At 40.2% G+C, this 21,811-nt stretch overlaps 1 long non-coding RNA gene across 1 annotated transcript; it reads left to right on the top strand.

Moving 5' to 3' along the window:
• The first annotated feature begins 782 nt into the window (after positions 1–782).
• LOC131276049 (uncharacterized) lies at positions 783–5,515 on the top strand. Its single transcript, XR_009183530.2, has 2 exons — positions 783–896; positions 2,388–5,515. It is a non-coding gene; the product is annotated as an uncharacterized lncRNA (long non-coding RNA).
• Positions 5,516–21,811: the final 16,296 nt, after the last annotated feature.

The raw sequence follows: 21,811 nt of genomic DNA, 5'->3' as shown, positions 1-21,811 counted from the left end.
TGTGGGGCTCCCCTACGCAGGGGACACCCCTGTGTGGCACAGCACTCCTTGCGCGTGGCAGCACTCCGCGGGGGCCAGCTCACCACACAGGGTTCGAACCCTGGACCTCCTATATGGTAGGCAGATGCTCTATCAGTTGAGCCACATCTGCTTCCCAGTATTGCCTTTTTAACCTTAAATTACTCTTAATTTAGCTTCACAATTATTAATTGTTGTCAGTTGTTTATTTAATGTGACAATGTATAGAAATTCATATTTATATGAGCAGTACATCTAGCCTATAATTTTCCAATAACTAGACTTGCATATGTCTTAAATGTTGTGGTTCAAAAATGAGTCATCTTTACCTGTGTTGCTAAAGCAGATGTATGCATAATCTCAAAAGAATTTGCTTGGATGCTGACTCTTCATTGTTATCACTGAATATTTTTTCCACTGGAAGTGCGAGGGAGGTAGGGTAGATGGCCTGGGAGGTCTTTTGCTCCACGAACTGTCCACCACCAAGGAAGTATTCAGTCCTTTGACTCTCTGATTTGCTGGTAATTTTCCTCACAGAGCTCAGTAGCCAAAAGTCCAGACTAGAGTTGCTAGTAAGTGTGAGTATTATGTTAGTGACTAAAAGGACATCCAGATGCATTGAACACCAACTGCACAAAAGGCAGCATTGATGGTTGTTATGGATATTAACAGTTCTGACTTGAATTAATGTCCAGGTGAAGGGCCTTCCTATTTCGACCCAAGGATGCACCGTTAAAAATACATTTTCATTTCCCACAGAACAAAGTGGGCTCTGTACACTTGGCTGATGCCATTTGTGGCAGGAATGGACTTTCTCAGATTGCTTTAGAATGACGAAGAGTACATCTCTCATCCAAGAACTGAAATGATACCTTCAGGTGAGTCCAGAGTCCAAATCCTCAAAGGAGGGATTTAGGAGAGGATCAGGTTTAAGCCAAACAATCCCTTAAGAAGAAATTCCATTTAAGTTCTTTCTTTAAAACAGGAAATTAAACAGTCGTTATAAGGCAAATTCAAGAGCTTGGTAGCTCCACCCCTCCCTACTGTTAGTGGCATGAGTTTCATTTTGGATCATCTTTGAATTGAGAATTCCATTTAAATTTGATCCTGGTAACCACGGCTCCTTTAAAGTGCAACAATCAGAACTCTAGGCAAAATGCATCATTTTAGAAACATATAACATACCCCAAAGTACAACTCTTTGTATAATTATCAAGATTTAAGTCTCATGAAGTATTATTTTAAGAATGCCATTAAATTCATGAGCCTATTCCCAAAACTCTTGTCGCAGTGGATAGGGCCAGGTTATAGAACATGAAATCTTTCAAGACCCTGGTTAACATACTTTATTAAAATTACATGAGACAAGCCAGAAGTCTGAACTGGTGAAGCAGGCATCAGTTGGCATACTCTACAGATGTTTTTATTTTTAAGTTTTCATTAAGTGAACACCAGCAGAATAGCCAATGCTATATAAACAGAACAAGACTGAAACCCCACCCTGTAAATAACTCCTTCAATTGCTTTCAACAAAGCTTTCTCTCCACAACTGAATTGCACATTGTTCTTTATGAACACAAGAAGAAAGACTTCATACACATCCTCTAAAATTCTTACCAGGGCAGAATGTTGGTACAAACTCCTCTTGAAATACTTAATGGTGAATAATTGGTTTGATTTTATTGTAATGGTTTTTCTGTGTACAAAAATGAAGGATTTGGGGGGAAACTGTGAAATTCAGTCAAGGTCTTGTTTTATTCAGTGAGATGTTCCCTAACAGTTCAGTGTATCAGAACTCGCTTGATGACAAGCTTCAAAAAGCTAAAAGTGACCTAGGCAAATAGTGGGCACAGTCTTGAGCCACTCAACTTCAGGGGATGTTTGACGGGAGTTCATAGAAGTCAGCAGTAACTTCTCTATGTCTTACATGGTTCCTCTCCTGGGACTACATCCTCCTTCTTACAGGTTGAATTATGTCTCCAAAAAAGACATGTTCAAGTCCTAACTGCTTAGTCTATGAATGTGAACTTATTTGGAATAGTCTTTGAAAATGCAATTAGTAAAAATAAGGCCAAACTGAATTGGGGTGGGTCCTAACCCAATATGACTGGTGTCCTTATAAGAAGCAGAGGAAGAGGTGCAAGCCAAGGAATGCCAAGGATTGCCAGCCAACACCAGTAGCTGGAAAAGGCGAGGAAGGGTTCTACCCTCCAGGGTTCAGGGGAAGCATGCCCTGTGGACACCGCAACTTTGGACCCCTAATCTCCAGAACTGGAAGACAATACCTTTCTGGGTTTTTTAGCTAGTTGGTAGTTATTTATTATGGCGGCCCTAGGAAACTACAACACTTCCTCCTTCTTGTTCAACAGGAATGTGGACCAACTCTCTCCAACATTCCAGGAAAAAAATCCTGAGATTGGCTCTGCCGGGACCAGCTGCCATATACTCACCCCAGGTCCAATTGCTGTGACTAGAGAGATAAAATACGCTGGTTGGTTTTGCCTTAATCATGTAATCCATCCCTTAATTTAGTTATTTATTCTTTCATTCAACAAAAATTTGTCAAGGGCTTACCACAGGCTAGGTGCGATTCTAGGTGCTGAGGATACAGCAAGGAGCCAAACAAAAGTCCCTGTCACTGGTAGAGCTTACATTCTTCTAGGAAGACAGACAATAAACAACTAACCTGCGTATCTAGTGTGTCAGGTGCTGTCAGTGCTGTGGGATATCGAAACTGGTGAGAGAATGTGACTTACAGATCTTGAGGCAGAGGAAGAGCCGGCCTGGAGGCGGGCCCTCGCCTGGCCCATTGGAGGAACCGCAAGGGGGTGGGTGTAAAGCAGTAGGGTGAGAAGGGGGCAAAGCTGTAGAAGAGGAGGTCTCGGGAAAATACAGTCAGACTGCATGGAACCTCACAGGTACTGGAAAGACCTTGGTTCTTTATTCTGAATAAGAAGGGGAGTCGTCAGAGGCTTTCAAGCAGAGACGTGACAAGCTCTGGAGCTCGGGGTGGAGTCACAGTCCCTGGAACCTCAGATCCCCAAATGGAAATCAGGGGCTGTTGGGAAGCTGGGAAGAACAGATGCTGGGGAGGCAGCCAACAATGTGTACCACACACTACAGTTTCCCACAGTGAATGACTGAAGGAAAATAAAACAAAGTATGTTCTCAAAACCAGGAATACTCACATATGTGTAACACACACACATACACAGAAACTTTACATCCCAAATACCTTTGTAGCCAAGACAAAGTGAACCAAGTGCAGAGGCCAAAGAACTGAAAAATCACAGAAGAGCTTTGATCAAGACTAATTACTTTTTTTTTAATTAGGGTCACTTTGAGGAATCAAGAGGAATCTTCTTGATTCCATCTGTCCAGCATTTCAAGACACAGTCCGATTTGGTAGTTAACTGTGTCTATGGTTCTTACATAAAATATATTAAACATCTGTCCCCGATCAACTTAAATATCACTGTCTTTATTGTCTAATGCTGGCCCATCTTATAACTTATTTTATAGGAGAGGATTTTTTTTTTCAGCCAAATATAAAAATTGCATCCTTGCAGCCTAATAGTTTTCTCAGGACTAAAAGAGAAAATTTCTAAAATGTCAATAATTCAATTTCTTCATGGATAGATATCATTAATTTGAAGTGACCACATGGAATGAATTTGACCCAAACCCTATTTAAATATATATGTCCATCTTTCTTTGCAGCTTGGTGTTCACAGATATTTTTTTTTGTCTTGTTCTTCCATCAGTATTTTTTTTTTGTTTTTGTTTTTTTTGTCTCTATTTTTTTAAGGTTACATTAAAAAAATATGAGGTCACCATATACCCTCCACCCTCCTCACCCCATTCCTCTCCCCATAACAACAACCTCTTCCATCATCATAAGACATTCGTTGCAGCATTCACTGCTGCACCTCATGGTCAGTGGTCCACATCATAGCCCACATTCTCCCACAGTCCACACAGTGGGCCATGGGAGGACATACAATGTCCGGTAACTGTTCCTGCAGCTCCACCCGAATTCCAAGTCCCGAAAATGCCCCAACATCACATCTCTTCCTCCCACTTCCTACCCCCAGCAGCCACCATGGCCACTTTCTCCACACCAATGCCACATTTTCTTCAATTACTAATCACAATAGTTCATAAAATCAGTAAGTCCACTCTAATCCACACTCTATTCCTCCATCCTGTGGACCTTAGAATGGTTGTGTCCACTCCACATCTATGTCAAGAGGGGGCTTAGATTCCACATGGATGCTGGATGCAGTTCTCCTGCTTTCAGTTGTAGGCACTCTTGGCTCCCAGGTGTGGTGGTTGACCTTCTTCACCTCTGTGTTAGCTGAGTGGGGTAAGTCCAATAAACCAGAGTGTAGGAGTTGCAAGTCTGTTGAGACTCAGGGCCTGGCTATCACATGGTCAGTCCAGAGATTCAGGTCCCCTGGGTGTACATTAAACCCCAGCACCAACTACAGTTCTGGTAAAAGTAATAGAAGAGACTTGTGGACGAAGATCACATCTGAGTCCAGCTCTATCACACAGAAACACAAACTCCAAAGTAGGGCCAACTGAGATGGCACTGAACTCCATCTGCCATAACCATAGTATTAACATGCTCACCAATGTGGAATTTCCACCCAGCTATGATTCTGACACTCCCAAGACAGTACCTAGGAAAGGAAAGGATCTCTCTATATACAATTCCATGAAGAGTGTCCTCATTGAGAATCGACTGAGGGCCAGGTACTGAGCTGAGCTCCTCACACGTAATAGTACAGCACTACCACTTAGAGCTGTGTGACCTTGGGTAATGTGCTTTATATCTCTGAGCCTCAATTTTTTCATCTGTAAAATGGGAAGCACCTCATAGGGTTGCTATGGGATTGAATGCGTTAATGTGTATAAAGAATTAGAACAGCGCTTGGAACATAGTAAGCATTCAGCATGTAACCTATTAATTGTTTCATGAACTAATCCTTATAATAAAGTTATGAGTTAATACCGTCATGCTCCCCATCCTCTGGATGGAAGATAAGAGATGATAAATTACAATTATAATGATCATGATAATACTAATCACTGGGCTTAGCATGTATGATGGTTAATTTTATGTGTCAACTTAGCTAGGCTATATGTCCAGTTGCTTAGTCAAATACTGACAGAGCTACCACATGGAAATATTTCATAGGTGGGATTAGCATCTGTAATCAGTTGACTTTTAGGAAAGGAGATTGCAGGTGAGCCCCATCCAATCATCTCAAGGCCTTAAGAGCAGAGCCAAGGGTACCAGGGATGAGAAGGAATTCTGCCTCAACACTCCACCCTCCACTCTTTCCCAAGTTTCCAGCTTAAAGAAGTCTAACTCAAGATTTCAGCATTGCTCTTCCTGGAATTTGTAGTCTCCAGCATACCCTATAGATGCAGACTTGCCAGTCCCACAATCACATGAGCCAACTCCTAATAATAAATCTCTAAATGTTTATTGGTTTCTGTTACTCTGGAGAACTCTGACTGATACAGCAAGCTATATACATTATCAGTAATGTTTACCCCACCCTTATGCCCACTGGGAAACCAAGCCTCAGACAGGTTAAAGTCTGGATTGATGGAGCCAAGATTCCAACCAAGAACAGACAGGAAAATCTGTGTTCTCTCTGTTACACTAGACTACTCCATCCTTCAGGAACTTTGTCTACTTGGTAGAAATCAATTCTAAATATTCACTGTACTGGTCACTGGGTTTTTTAATACCTTTGTTTTCTTCACATGGCCAAATTGGTAAATTTGGCATATTGATTTTTTTTTTATTTCCTACTTCAATAATGCCCTTATTCTCAAATACTATGCCATTTTCTATTTCTTCTTTTGCTTGCAATGCTAAAGTGATTTCACACTTTAAAAGTGTTTCTTGATATTAATGCCTATCTCAGGAGACCACCCAGTCATGGCAGGATGGTGGAGGCACTAATATACAATGAATGCAGGCAGTCCCTGCACACCAGAGCCAAGTTCTTCTTAATTAAGCAACAGCGTACAAAGAGAGAATATCGATATGAGTGTAAAATGTTGTTCAGGGATGATCCTGCACCAGAATCGCCAGGGCCAGTGCTTAGAAAATGTGCAGATTGCTGGGCCCTAGCCAGATCCATTGAATCCAGAGATTTGGAGGCAATAGCCAGCAATCTATATTTTATCAAGTCTACCTTGCAATCCTTATGCACAGTATATGTTGGGACCATTGCTTTAAATATACAATGTTCCCTCACTCTCATCATCATTAGGAGTATCCTCAGCTATTTAATTTCTTTCACACATAATCTATTGGACTTCCATAAAGTAGACTCATAAGAATAGAAATAATCCTCATCACAATGAAAGTTACAAATGAGCGTCTTTCTGGTTTTCCCATTTGGGTACCACATCCTGCTCCAATCATAATCCCAGCCAAGGAATCTACTTTAAATGAGAACTCACAGTTTATATAAATTCTGGTATAGTCTAAGCTACTATCTCTTCAATTTACCTGCCTTTGATGGTGACATTCAATTGTGTCTTATAACTAGATTGCAATTTCCATGTTCCACCAAGAAATCTCTCCCCATCCCTGGGGTGAAAAATGCTATCCTAAATAATATTTACAATTGCATCCTTTCTGACCAGCCTATGTCCATGTTTCTCCATTGAAAGAAAAAAAGGGAGAAGGTAGCTTGTAGTTTGCACATCACATTCCAAATATTGATTACTTCCTTAATACAAACAAAATATTGGCTGGTAAGGATATCCAGAAGATGGAGAAAGCATTGTAAGATGTTTAAAATAGGCTGAGAAAGAAAAGCACTAGTGATAATTAAAGCATATCATCAAACAAAACACATAATTAGCCATGATAATGGAAATATAAACAGGGCCTAATTAGCAGGACTGTTCATTGCTATCTCTCGGTCCGGGCAGTAAACATTTGGTATTTAGCTATCACACCCATGTGCATAATCTTTTAGTTGATTTTGGCCCAGCTCACTGGATAGTAGACAGAAAGCTCAGAACAGATGAAGGCAGTCACAATGCTGAAGTTTGTATATTTGTGCCATTTCCAATGAACCAAAGACAACACAAGTATGAATTGGAAGTGTTCTATGTTATCAAACCAAGGTTCTCCTAAGAACCTTGATGTGATAACAAGGGAGAAGATGTTCCATTACTAAGGTAGAAGGGGAGAATTCACCTGTGGGAAAACTATCAGTCTTTGCCACAGCACCTGAAAATCCTTCATCAAGAGAAGTAAACTTTCAGTTCTGAAAGATTTTCAATGACAAACCTACCTTTCTCTATTAGGTTCCTTCATGAATCCTCAACTGGCATTGGTTTATCAGCTCCCTCCCTATGCAACATCACGATCAAGGGGATGTCAGGGCAGGAGGGGCTTTGAAGCCAGAAGGAATAAGGCATCACGGCACACCATCCGCTTAATAATTTCAGGGGGAAACAATAAAACAGAAAAGTTAGAGCCAATTCTGATTGCTGTGTGGGCTTGGACTCAGTTTCCCTCCTCTGTAAAAAAAAGGAATAATTAGTCTATTGTGAGAATAAAATAATGAGCATATTTTTAAAGCCCTAGATGTCCTGCCTCATTGGATAGTAAACATTAATCAATTGTTCTATGACTAACTACAAATATTAGACTGAACAAATGCCACCAGGAAGAAATAGTTTCCACACATACGTCTGATGTCTTCTGTTAGCCCAAGTCATGACACTACTTGTTACAAGCTTCATAAAGGCATGAACAGGACCTCTTTTTTTTACATTGGATACCTGGAGCCTTGGCCATGGAGCATGGTAGGTAGTTAGGAAGCATTTGTTGAATTAAACATTTAGGAGTGAATAACCCAGTGGGATCTGATAAATTGTGCAGAAAATGGTTAATGGCATAATAGACATTGCATGTGAGTTTAAATCAAATTAACAGGATAAAAGTGGAATGAGTAGGAGACTTTGGGGGCTAGAAATGGGTGTAAGATCTCACCAGCACATTTGGTTCTGGCAAAGATTTTGCAAAATGATGAGTATACCTTACATGATTTGGGGAGTTTAACCTTTTATTGTTTTATTTTTTGGTCTTAAGTTTTTAAGCTCTTTTTTTTTTTAAGATTTTATTTTATTTATTGCTCTCCCATTTTCTCCCATTGTCTGCTTTCTGTGTCCATTCGCTGCGTGTTCTTCTGCAGCTGCTTGCATTATCAGGTGGCACCAGGCAACTGCATCTCTTTTGTTGCGTCATCTTGCTGCGTCAGCTCTCCATGTATGCGGTGCCACTCCTGGATGGGCTGCACTTTTTCACAGGGGGCGGCTCTCCTAGCAGAGCACATTCCTTGCACATGGGACACCCCTATGCGGGGGCACCCCTGCGTGACTCAGCACATCCTTGAGCATGGGTCAGCTCACCACACAGGTCAGGAGGCCCTGGGTATCAAATCCTGGACCCTCATATGGTGGGCAGATGCTATCAGTTGAGTCACGTCTGCTTCCCTTTAAGCTCTTATTTATACTTTAGAAATTAGAATGAGATAAAAAAGGTAAATTGAATTGATTGAGTTAATCAATCAAACAAATACAAACAGGAAGAACCTATTACATGGATTCATATTAAATATTAAATGACACTTATGAAAAATTAAAAGTCCCATGAGTTATTGGCAATTTCTTCTAATCCCAATTGTTTTTCCATTGCATTAAACAGATCTAAATGTTTCTAAAATTCTCTGTATAATATGGTGAACACATGAATAAAGTCAGTAATAGCTTTCTCTTTATAGGTTGTAGTAATCTTCTAACAAGATGATATTTATGGTCTTGATACCATCATCCCAGTTTATCACAGTCCATTAAATATCCACCTGAACATTACATCATATGACACTGGAATGTGTAACTATTTCTCACGAGCAATACCAAATCCCCCATACTGGACTAATATCATATTAGTTTTACTTTAGAAAGAAGCTGGATATACTTTTGCTTATGAACAGATTGCCTCAACTTTACGTTAGCATTGTTGTGCCTTAGTAATCATTATAATGAAGGCATAGTAGATCTTAGTCCATGCTTTGAATGTGCAAGAAGTATAATTTTATTTTTCTATGATTTGCCTACATTCTATTTCAAGCCCCCTGTGGCAGGTTAAGGCTTTTGTGGACCCCAGAAAATCATGTCCTTAGGGTTAATCCATTCCTGTGCACCTACTATAGGAGGGACCTTTTCACTAAATACTTCAGTTAAGGGCTCTTGGTTAGATTGCATGACCCAGGGTGGGTCTTAGTCCTCTTACTGAGTCTTTTATATACAGAAGAATAAAAAGCCATCAACACAGGAAAAAAAGCTGCAGAGACAGAGAGGACCCCGGGAGATAAAAGCTGAAATCAATGGAACACAGAGAGGAAGCCACTTTAGCCAGAAGCTGAAAGAAACAAGGCCTAGAGGAGAGGAGAGAGACCTGTCGATACCACCATTTGCCTGATTTCCCACAGCTGCAGCTTGGGGAAAATGACCTCCTGATGATACCTTAATTTGGACACTTTCACAGACTCAGACCTGTGAGCTTTTAACCAGTGTGTATTTTTAATTATAGCACAAGGACTAGCTACATTTTAGGCCCTCAATAGCCATGTGTGACGGTGGCAACCATCTTGGGCAACTCAAGTCTAGACTATGAATCCTGCCTATCTCTTCATTATCCAGGATTTTGAAATTCAAAATCCAGAAGAGCCTACTTTTTATCTGGTTATCTGCCAGCCTGTCTATTCCCCGAGGCAATGAACCCAAAATGGACAACTTCTCAAATAAGAGAATCAGTCATGGGATAAAAAGAAATACTGGGGGAAGTGGATGTGGCTCAAGCAATTGGGCTCCCATCTACCATAGCGGAGGTCAAGGGTTCAATTCCCAGGGTCTCCTGGTGAAGGCAAGCTGGCCCAATCAGAGAGCTGGCCCGTGCCGAGTGCTGGTCTGCACAGCAAGTGCTGGCCCACACAGCAAGCTGGCCCAAATGGAAAGCTGGTGCAGCAAAATGACACAACAAATAGAGACACAGAGGAGACAATAAAAGGGGCAGCAGACCAGGGAGCTGAGGTGATGCAAGAGATTGAGCACCTCTCTCCCATTCCAGCAGGTCCCAGGATCAATTCCCAGTGCCACCTAAAGAGAAGACAAGCAGACACAGAAGAATGCACAGTGAATGGACACAGAGAGCAGTCAGTGGGGGGAATAAATAAATAAATAAATCTTTTAAAAAAATGAAATACTGGGCTGGAAGAGGCATGAGGGAACAAAGATTAGTAATTCAAAGTTTTATCTTGCTATTGTTTATTAATAAATTATTACTTATCTGTTACATATTTATCCTTTAATTATATTTTATTACATATTAACTAATAAACATTATTATAAATGCTATTATTTATTGAATGTCTACTATTTACACTTTATAAATTTTATGTCTAGGATTAAAACAACCATACACAGAAGGTATGTTCAAATTTATCAAATGAAGACACAGGCTCAAGAGAGGTTAAGTAACTCACAGGACAGGGATGACAGAGCCAAGATTCAAACCCAAGATTTACTGGTGGCTCTGAAATCCTTTGCCCCTTCCACTGAGCCATACCACCTTCTTTCTCTCCTTGCTTGTACTAGTTTTGTTTTGTTTTGTTTTCTACATGGTGACTTTACTAGAGCATATAGGAAAGATTGCCCATTGCCCGTTCATGACCTTGATTGAATTAGCTCTTGATTCGGCCATCACAGAAACCCAGCAAGACCTTGAACAGCTGTTGGAATGACTGGTTCAACCAGTGATTGCCCTGGCCTTTGGTGCCATCTCAGAGTGGGGCCATCACTGCTTCCTGTGTCAAGAGAACCTTCTCTTCTGATAAATGATGGCAGTTGGGATTGGAAAATTCATGCCTGGCCTTTGGCAGTGAGCTACAGGGCTGCTCCCCCAACCTGCCTGCCCATGCCTCATAAACACAATTAGATCTGAGTACTGGGTTCTCAGCCATCACTCAGGGCCCAATAGAGACCTTACTTGGAGTTTTAATCTAAGTTAATCTTTTCTATAATAATTTTCATTCTTTACTGAAGACAGCTATTTCTTTCTATTCTGCTCTGTGCCACATAGATTGAATTTTCTTGTTTCCTTTTTGAGAGAGGGCAGTCCACAATGTTGAAAGAGCTGTGTTGTAGTTTGCCAAAGGGCTGCTGAAACAAAGTACCAGAAATGTGTTGGCTTTTATAAAGGGTATTTATTTAGGATAAAAACTTACAGTTCCAAGGCTGTGAAAAGTGCAAACTGAGGCAGCATCAGAGAGGTATTCTCACCAAAGTCAGCCACTGTTAAACCCAGCATGTTGCCACGTGACAAAGCAAGATGGTTGCTGATCTCTGCCAAGGTTTCAGCCTTCCCCTCTGGGCTCACCATCTCCTCCTGAGCTGCTACGCGGGCCCAGCCTCTTGGAACCTCATCCTTAAATGATCCTGTAGTCCTCTCTCTTACATGGCAGAATCAAACGTGGTAGCTTCCTTTTCCTGTGTCTGTCTCAGTGAGTCTCTCTGTGTGTTTCCATTTATATCAGACTCAGCAAGAAGGAGGAGTCTCATCATAATCCATTCAAAAGCCCTAAAACAGGAGTGGATGTAGCTCAAGCAATTGGACACGCACCTCCTACATGGGAGGTCTCCAGTTTGGTCCCTGATGCCTCCTAAAGAAGATGAGCAGAAACAATGTGTGGACACAACAAGTAGACACAATGAGTAGACAGGTGAGAGAGCCATCTTGGCAGGGGGGGGATAAAAATTTAAAAATCAGCCTTATCAAGTAATCTAATCAAAGACCCCACAACTGAATTTAATGCAATCGAAGGGTATCATACCCAGAGGAATAATTTACAAACTTAGTATTTCCTTTTTTGGATTAATAAAATAATATCAAACTGCCACAGGCTGCTTGAATTGCCTGCCTCAGTTGTATTTTACTCTTAGGTTGGTTTTCAACATTTGGATTTGATTTTCAACTTCTTCTTCTTTTTTTTTTAAGATTTTTTAAAAATTTATTTCTCCCCCTATCCCCCCCCACCCCAGTTGTCTGTTCCCTGTGTCCATTTGCTGTGTGTTCTTCTTTTGTCTGCTTCTGTTGTTGTCAGTGGCATGGGAATCTGAGTCTCTTTTTGTTGTGTCATCTTGCTGCATCAGCTCTCTGTGTGTGTGGTGCCATTCCTGGGCAGACTGAACTTTCTTTTCACGCTGGGCGGCTCTCCTTACAGGGCATACTCCTTGCGCATGGGGCTCCCCTGTGAGGAGCACCCTGCGTGGCATGGCACTCCTTATGTACACCAGCACTACATGTGGGCCAGCTCCACATGGGTCAAGGAGGCCCAGGGTGTGAACCACGGACCTCCCATGTGGTAGACGGACACCCTATCCACTGGGCCAAGTCCACTTCCCCAACTTCTTAAAAATAATACAAGGTATCATTGAGATGTCAGTTCTACCCAAATTGATATACAGATTCAACACAATCCCAATAAAAATTCCACCAGCATTTTTTAAGCAAATGGAAAAAACAATTATCAAATTTATCTGGAAGGGTAAGAGGCCCCAAACATCTTAAAAAGGAGGACTGAAGTTGGAGGACTCTTACTTCCAGACTTTAAATCATATTACCTAGCTACAGTGGTAAAAACAGCATGGTATTGGCATAAGATAGACGTATAGACCAATGGAACCAAAGTGATAGTTCAGAAACAGACCCTTACATCTATGGCCAAGTGATTTTTGACAAGCCTGTCAAGCCCTCCCAGTTGGGGCAGAACAGTTTATTGAACAAATGGTGTTGGGAGAACTGGATATCCAAAGCCAAAAGAAAGTAAGAAGACCCCTATCTCACACCTTATACAAAAATTAACTCAAAATGGATCAAAGACCTAAATATAAAAGGAAGTATAATAAAGCTCCTAGAAGAAAATGTAGGGAAACATCTTCAAGACCTGGTGGTAGGTCGTGGGTTCTTAAACCTCACACCAAAAGCACGAGCAACAAAAGAAAACATGGATAAATGGGACCTCCTCAAACTTAAACATTTCTATGATTCAAAGGACTTCATCAGGAAGGTAAAAAGCAGCTCAGTCAATGGGAGAAAATATTTGGAAACCACTTATCCAAGAAGGGTTTGATTTCCATTCTATATAAAGAGAGTATACAACTCAACAATAAAAGAGCAAGCAATCCAATTTTAAAAATGGGCAAAAGACTTAAATAGACATTTCTCCAAAGAGGAAATATCAATGGTTAAAAAGCACATGAAAAAAATGTTCCATATCACTAGCTATTAGGAAATGCAAAGTAAACCAACAAAGAGATATCATCTAACACCACATAGAACGGCCATTATTAAAAAATCAGACAACAATAAGTGCTGGAGAGGATGTGGAGAAATAAGAACACTTCTTCACTGTTGGTGGGAGTATAAAATGGTGCAGCCTCTGTGGAAGACAGTTTGGCAGTTCCTCAGGAAGCTAAATATAGAACTGCCATATGATCTAGCAATTCCTCTCCTAGGAATATATCCAGAAGAACTAAAAACCATGGCACGAATAGACATCTGTACACCAATGGTCATAGTGGCATTGTTCACAATTGTCAAAAGATGGAAACAGCCTAACTGTCCATCCACCAATGAATGGATAAACAAAATGTGGTGTATATATATATATATATATATATGATGGAATACTGTGATGCAGTAAGAAGAAATGAAATTGGGACAAATGTGATAACATGAATGAGTCTTGAAGACATTATACTAAGTGAAGTAAACCAGAAACAAAAGGACAAATATTGCATGGTCTCATTAATACATTATTTGAACTAAATACAAATAATGAACACATGGAATTAAAACCTCGAGTATAGGTTATTAGGAGATAAGAGAAGGGTTGAGAAGAACTATGGATGCTTAATGTATGTAGAAATTTTAATTAAATTTACTATAAAAGTGTGAAGATAGAGTTGATAGTAAATTATAGTGAGTAGCAACTGGCTTATAAATGGGATTGTGACTGAAAAAGGTAGTCTGGGGAAGTAAATGTCAATAGAAAGAAAGCTAAAGAATAATCTAGGAACTGAATAACACAATGAACCCAGAGGCAGTTGAGAATTTTGTTAAGGGTACAAAATGCAAGAGAATCCTTCTGTGCGCTAGAGCAGATGTACATCACTACTACAGGGTGATGGATATATGAAGAAACATGGGAGAACTACAATTGACATGACCTATAGACTGTAGTTAACAGCAATACTATAATATTCTTGCATCAACACCAAAGCTGTACCTTGTTGATAATGGAGGTGTATGGAAAAAGTGTGCCAAATGTATACTATGGACCATGATGGATGGTAATAGTCTGATGATATTGTCTCATAATCTGTAACAAATGTTCCACCAAGGTGTGGAGCTGTATGGGAAATCTACACATCTGTGTGAAACAACAGAATTGTTTCACAATATCTGTAACAAAAATATATTATTTTAAAAATAGTATGTGTTGGGGGAAAAATACACCAAATGTAAGATAAGGACTGTAGTTGGCAGCAATATTTTGACGATGCTCTTGCTTAGTTTGTAACAAATGTTTCACAACAATGCAAAGAGTTGGTAGAGGGATGATGTATGAGACCCCTGTGTGATGTATGTATGTTTATTTTGTAAGTTCACAATATTTACTATACACTTATTGTTTATGCATGTTCATGTGTGAATAATATACTTCAATAAAAAGTTAAAAATTAAAAAATAATAATACAAGGCTAGATCACTTTTTTATTTACCTAGTATTATATAAATAATTGCTTACACATCTGTCATACTCATTTTTGGCACCTTGAGGGAAAAGGTCTTGTCTTATCATCTTTGCTTTCTTCCTGCTCAGTTCATTCATTCAACATATGTTATTTATCAATCACCTATAGTGTCCCACATCCAGGCCAGCCACAAAAGATAGAAAGAACATAACTTTGCCCTTGCTCCAAAGGGCTTAGAACACTATTTCTCACAATGTGAGGTTAATATAGAAAAAAAGAAAGAGATATTCCATGGGCAAATAAATTTGAGAAATGCTGTTAAGTGCCCCCCACCTCAACACTGCAGGACTTACCAGAATTTTTAATTTGCTATTGTGCATAATGAATCTCCAAAGGGGATGATAAAATATGTAGTGCTTCTTGAAATTTTTGGCCATAGAAATATTTTTATATGGTAAAATCCCATGGGACAAGTGTTTTGTGAAACACACTTCAGGGAATAATGACTTAGAGGCTGGTAAAGAGAAGAGACTTGAAAAAGTAATTGAAATAATGTCAGCTAACAATTATGGAGTTCTTATTCTGTGTAGATGCTGAGAACAGAAAATCTTCTTGAGAAAGTAGAGAAGACATCATGTAAAAGGGAGCTCAAGATGACAATTGAAAGACTGGGCAGAACCTAACATATAGATTTTCAAGAATATTTGCTGACAAAATGAGTAAAAAATATATATATATATATATATATGCACTGAATTTAATATGTACTATTTTTATGCACTTTTAATTTATTTTATGCATGTTTTATTTGGCCATTAAATGTTTAAATAACTCAAAGTGAAATTGTGGTAAGCTGAACAATGGCTTCCCAAGATACTAATATAATCCCTGGCATCTGCTAATGTTACCTCACATGGCAAAAGGGAATTTGCAGATGCATTTAAGTTATGGATCTTTAGGGAAGCAGGAGAACAGAGAAACAGAAAGTGATGTGACAACAAAAGCAAAGAGCGATTTGAAAATGCTATACTGCTGGTTTAGAAGATGGAGGGAGGGTACCCTGAGCCAAAGGATGTAGGCCGCCTACAGAAGCTAGAAAGGACAAAGAAACAGATTCTTCCCTGGAGTCTCCAGGAGGCACGTAGCCCTGGGAATCCATTTTAGACTCTGGCCTTGAGAACTTTTAGATAAATTTGTTTTATGCCACCAAGTGGGTGGTAATTTTTTACAGCAGCAATAGGAAACTAATATAGGAATATATTCTTTCTTTTTTAAAATTACACTAAGCTAAGACTGAGGCAGAGTTGAGAAGTTGGATGTTGCTTGTCTTCTTCCTACTTTCTGCTTTTGTGTTTCAAAAAATCCTTACGTCAAGCATGAGGACTGCAACCCTTACACTAGTATCTCCTGGAGCCGGCTTGAGGAATGAGAGATGAAAGAAATGAAAGTGCTTCAAACAAAGAAAAAGACGAGGACGGTACACAAAGGGTAGTGGTTCTCAAATATTTTGTTCTCTAAAACCCTTTACACTCTGCAGAATTATTGACAACTCCAAATAACTTTTTGTTTATGTGAGTTAGCACTATTGGTATTTTCCTTATTAGAAACTAAAACAGAATATGTTAAATATTTATTAATGTATTTAAAATAGCAATAATGAATGCTTTTCAATTTACCATAACATTTTATGAAAAACAATTATATTTCCAAAGCAGAAAAAAAATTTAGTAAGAAGAATGTCATTATTTTACATTCTTGCAAATCTCTTTAATGAATGGCTTAACAAAAAGATAGCTGGATTCTCCTACCTGCTTCTGCATTTAATCTGTTGGAATATCACAACACGTAGCCTCTAGAAAACTCCACTGTACACATATGAGAGAATGAGCAAAAAGGGCAAATGACATCTTAGTATTATCATGACAGTAGTTTGACCCCATAGACTCCCTGAAATACTCCAAGAGTCTCCAGCTCACACTTTGAGAACAGCTGGTACTAGAGAACTGTGTTACAGGCACTAGGTAGGCTGTCTGATTTAATCCTCACAACAACCCTGTATGATAGATACTATCATTATTCCTTTTGTACAGAAGACCCTGAACTGTAGAAAAGTTCAGTTACTTATCTAGGCTACATAGTGGTAGAGCCAAATTCAAACCCAGGTAGCCTGGCCCCACAGCCTGTGCTCGAGCCCACTGTCACCAGTCATCTTGATAGGTCATCAACGAACAGCTTTATCTGCCCCCATCCACCCCCACCCCTAATTCTGGCTCCTCTCTCCCTCCTCCCCCCTCCCAAACACACACATAGGACTTCCTGCTTCCTGGCCTTTCTCCAACCTCCTTGCCCCACCCAACACAATTTATCTTCTCTAATATAATCCCTTCAGCGAGTGGGGAAACTGAGGCCCAGAGGAAGAAAGTGACTTATACATGATTGCATACACGGCTAGTTACTAGCAGAGGCAGAATAAGAACTTAATTCCTCTGGCTAATAAATTGTGATTTTCCCATGATACCATGTTATTTTGCCTCCCATAATTCAAACTAAGATGTTTAAATATAATAGCACAGTGGATAACCATCTTCACATAGCATTTCCATTTTAACAGCTGGCCATCAGTGTCGGTTCAAATCCTGAAGGGATGAGGAATAGTTGACATTGTGAGGGCTTTGAGGTCAGCTAGTTAAGGAGACAGTTTTGGTTCCTTGGAGTGATCGTGTCCATCTCCATTAGCACAGTAAGCTCAGTCCCCGTATGAAGTGGGCACTTAATACAAATTTATTGAATGAGTAAGTAGACTAATCAGCTCATTCACTCATTCCACCTCCACGTGGTTTTTAAGTCCTGACTGCAGGAACGTGGATTACTTTGCACCGCCACTGACTAAGACTAGTTTGGAGTTTTTCACAAGTAAAAAGAACCAGTAAGATTCCATAAGGTAAAGCAGCTTCATGTTTTGACTTTTGTTTCCCTTTCAGATTCCTGCTCATGAACATGGCCTCCACCTCCCTGCCAGAAAAGAGGGAGGGGAATTAAAAAAAAAAAAAAGATAAAGTGCCTTTGTAGCAGCACAGACTTTATCAAGAGCTTCCTCTTCAAGCTACCCAGCCCTTCCCCTCAGATTGTAGTAACTGTGCCCGTTTTTGGTTTTTCTTATCTAGGGGAAAATATGAAAAAGAATTGCCTGTCAAATGCTTTCAGAAGTCATCCGATTTCGTTCCTGGAAGGGGGCAATCTGTTCAGACATTTGGGAAGTAAGGCCCAAGGCAAGGCCTCCTAGTTAGGGCACATCTGCTCCCGGAGAAGGATCTGGCTTCTGTGACGGTGGTGGGGGTTGGCTGAGCCAGGCGGGGCAGCTGTTTGCTTGAGGAAAATAGTTTACACTGTAAGTACTCCAAGGTATTGTGCCTGGTGTACCGAAATCTTGGTCCCAGAGCAAATACATAAATCTGACCCTGACCAGGCTAGCTAGCGGCCCCTGTTAGGAAACGTTTGGTGTTTTGTTTGAGAAAGCAGATTGCTTTGCCCTGTGGATTTAAAGGATCCAATTTTTTTTTTTTTTTTTTCATTTCAAATCCTTGGGCTCTCAGAAGAATTGAAAGCAAGCAGGTTACACCAGCCGCTGTGAGAACAATGAAAAATCCTTGCCGGACCTAAACACATTAGTCATTTGGGGAATTTTTTTCTTCTTTCTCAAACCAGGCCTGGTAGAATTAGACTCTAGGAGCAGATATTACAATTTAGCTGGACCAGGTGGTTTCTCCGGGAATGTCTACAAGGAACCACGTTCAGTGAGTCTGTCAAATATTGGGTTCGTTTCATAAAAAGGAGATAGCTCAGCAGATACCAGCGTTCTTAAAGAAAATCAGTCAAGTTGTTGAATTATAATAATGCCTCTGTCACACAGCTTTCCCCCCTTGTAATCACCATCTTCATTGGAGATGTGAATTAAAATAGGGCCTCTTTGTCCCAAGAAATAGTCCAAGCCAAAATTAGTGCTAAAATCAGTCAACCCTAAACCAAGGGCCCAACAAATTACTCAAACATTTGCTATTCTGACAATTCTGTGCTTTATAGTCACCTCCCTTTGTTACTTTAATTTCTTCCCCCTCAAAAAAGAATGGTTAAAATTTATGGCTAGAAGAAATAACTGATTGCTGCTGGCAAGTTAACTGAAGGAGCCAATTGTTCCATACGGCAAGAATCGGAAGGCTGGGGAGCCATTCACCAGAAAAGACTGATGTGCGAAAGGGCAAAGCAAGGTTCCCGCCATTGTATGATAAAGAGTTTTCGAGTTTGGTTCCAAATTCCTAAAGGCAGCCTGGTGTGCAACAGGCCAAGGGAAGGGGAAGAATGTGAAAGCTCAAAGTATACGCTTCACACACAGGATCGGGGTCAACTTGCAGGAGACAAAGCTTTCCTGTTCTCCTTTGTTAGCATGGCTGAGACCCTTTGCACAACTGTCAAGGCAGGAGCGACAAAATAGCTGTTTTGCTATTTTCACATGTAGCCTGAATGGCGCTGGGCCTCACCAGACTCCGGCTAGGAATGAGGTCATTCCAGACCGCGCTGGGTGCACACACACCCCACACACACATACCAAAGTGTATGGAGGGACCCCGGGGGTCTCTCATGTTCTTACTCCATCCAGCTTTAGCTGGGTGACGCTGCTACAGGCAACTACTAGGTAATGCCAAAACCTCCGGTTCTCGGCCATTTCCTACAAGCTGACAGAGCCTTGGCCACCATTGTCCCCCAGCTCCACCAATGACTAGAATCCCTGGATGCCAGGGCAGGACCGGGTTCTGCCCAGAAGTGGAGAAGGCTTTGCCTCACTCTGTGCCGCGTGTTCCTAAGCAACACTGTATGTGCCCTCGCCAAACAAGGCCTACAAACAACCCCTTCAGCTGTTCGTGTAGCTCTCCACAGGCCTGGGGAAACAGACCTTGCCTTCACTAGCCTTCCCCCTTCCCATTCCATAGGTGCTTGCTCTCAAAGCTTCCTTCTCATTGAATCATTTTTACATCAAGTCTATCAACTCATGCAAATAATATACCAAGAAAACCCTGACCCAGAAGTCAACGTCAGCCAACTACAACCACTTGCCCTGACTCCAAAGTCCAGATACAGCAAGGGGACAGACCGACTGTTAGGCACAGTAGACCCAAGTAAGACGTCAACTGCGAGGGATCCAACCTGTGCCCGTGTCTCTCTGACCTACTCCTTTATTACTTCACCATCATTTGGCATGTTTATTGTGAGTGTTTCTGCCAATAAGAAAGTCATCGAAGAAAATGTTATAAATGGCAGGGACCTATAAGATGATGGAGAAACCTCCAACCTCATGTCCTCTGCGTGGGTCATCATAGCAACAGCCACTCTATAACAACGAGCAGCCATCTATTGCTTTAGAATTGATGAGCATTTTACATACATTAATTTACATAAATAATAAACCGAACCAAACCCTTTGGACCTTCAGTTGTTAAATAGCAATGAAATGGAACTTTCTGTTTCTAAGTAGGGAAGCATATAAAAAAATTTTTTTAAATAAAAAAAACCTTGTTAAAAATAGCTCCAAAGGCAATTTGAACATCAAAGAACATTTTATGAAACAGCATGTTGATGAGTTAAGTGTAAATGAAGCAGAAACAGATGGATTAAATTTTATTTAAAATAAACAAGGGTTTAAAAATTAAGAGACAGAGTATTTCGAAAATACATTTTACTGAATTCAAAGTGTCTGAGGAAAACAGAGAGTGAGGGTTTTGTAAATTTGGGAAGTGGAAAATGACGATCTTGGTACCTAGAGTTGTTGTCCCAGGTTCTAGTCAGAGTAAAACTCCATAAATCTTAACTACTGATAGAGAAAAGACCTAGAAGACATTTTGAGATCTTCCTTCAAGTTATAAAATTATTATATTAATACCAGATGACTAAAATTATGAATTAAGCTTTCTACAGATTGATAATGCCATCAAGCTTCTGTTTTTGTAATATCATTTAACTCTTCTGTGGGTTGGTTTTTAAGAGCAATGTGCTCAGTTTTCAAAGATATTTTCAAGATCTTGATAGATAGATAGATAGATAGATAGATAGATAGATAGATAGATAGATAGATAGATAGACAGATCCAGATATTTTTTGAGACATCTTGTGTGATTTTTTTTTCCTTCCAAGATTAAAAAGCAATACAAGGGAAGCAGGTGTAGCTCAGTGGTTGAGTATCTCTTTCCCATGTATAAGGCCCCAGTTTCCATCCCTGGTACCTCCTTAAAAAATTTTTTTTTATCATAAAAAAATGAAATAAAAAAATAAGCAGTGCAAGAACTGTGAAATTTTTCTTTCCACTTTATTCATAAAAGGGAGATTTCTGGTTTCTGACTGAGCTAGATATTTTAAGATGTACAACTTTAAAAATCTACTTGGGGGGGAATGGACGTAGCTCGAGTTGCTGAGCACCTGCTTCCCTTGTTTGAGGTCCCAGCTTCAATCATCAGTACCTCCTAAAAACAAAACAAAACAAAACAAAAATCTACTTGGTTTGGGGAGCCATAGTTGTTTTCCAGAGTTATGTGAGAATCCTTGGCTCCAACTAGTAAAACTAAGTTTTGGTTTACACAAGATGGTTTCTTTTTGTCATGTAACATTTTCACCTTACCAAGTGACCTTATTTGCCTTTAGTGAACATTTCAGTTTGTCCCATCTTGCAAATGTTCTTAATATTAGGAGATGAATTTTCCTCAGCGCCCTCCCCTTTCTGCAGCAGCAAATTCCGTTGCCAACCTCAGGTTTCAACGTGGGTGGCGTTGGGAGGGGGGTCATTTCCCCCCTCCAGGTGGTGAAATCCCCAAAGCAGTTGCTGCTCTTAGTCCAGTGCCTGAGGCTACCGAGGAAGTACTGCTCAGTACAACCACAATAATTA

The sequence above is a fragment of the Dasypus novemcinctus genome, chromosome 26, assembly GCF_030445035.2.
Source record: "Dasypus novemcinctus isolate mDasNov1 chromosome 26, mDasNov1.1.hap2, whole genome shotgun sequence".
Lineage (NCBI taxonomy): Eukaryota > Metazoa > Chordata > Mammalia > Cingulata > Dasypodidae > Dasypus > Dasypus novemcinctus.
Note: the sequence above shows the minus strand (reverse complement) of the source record. Positions and strands in the feature narration are given on the sequence as shown.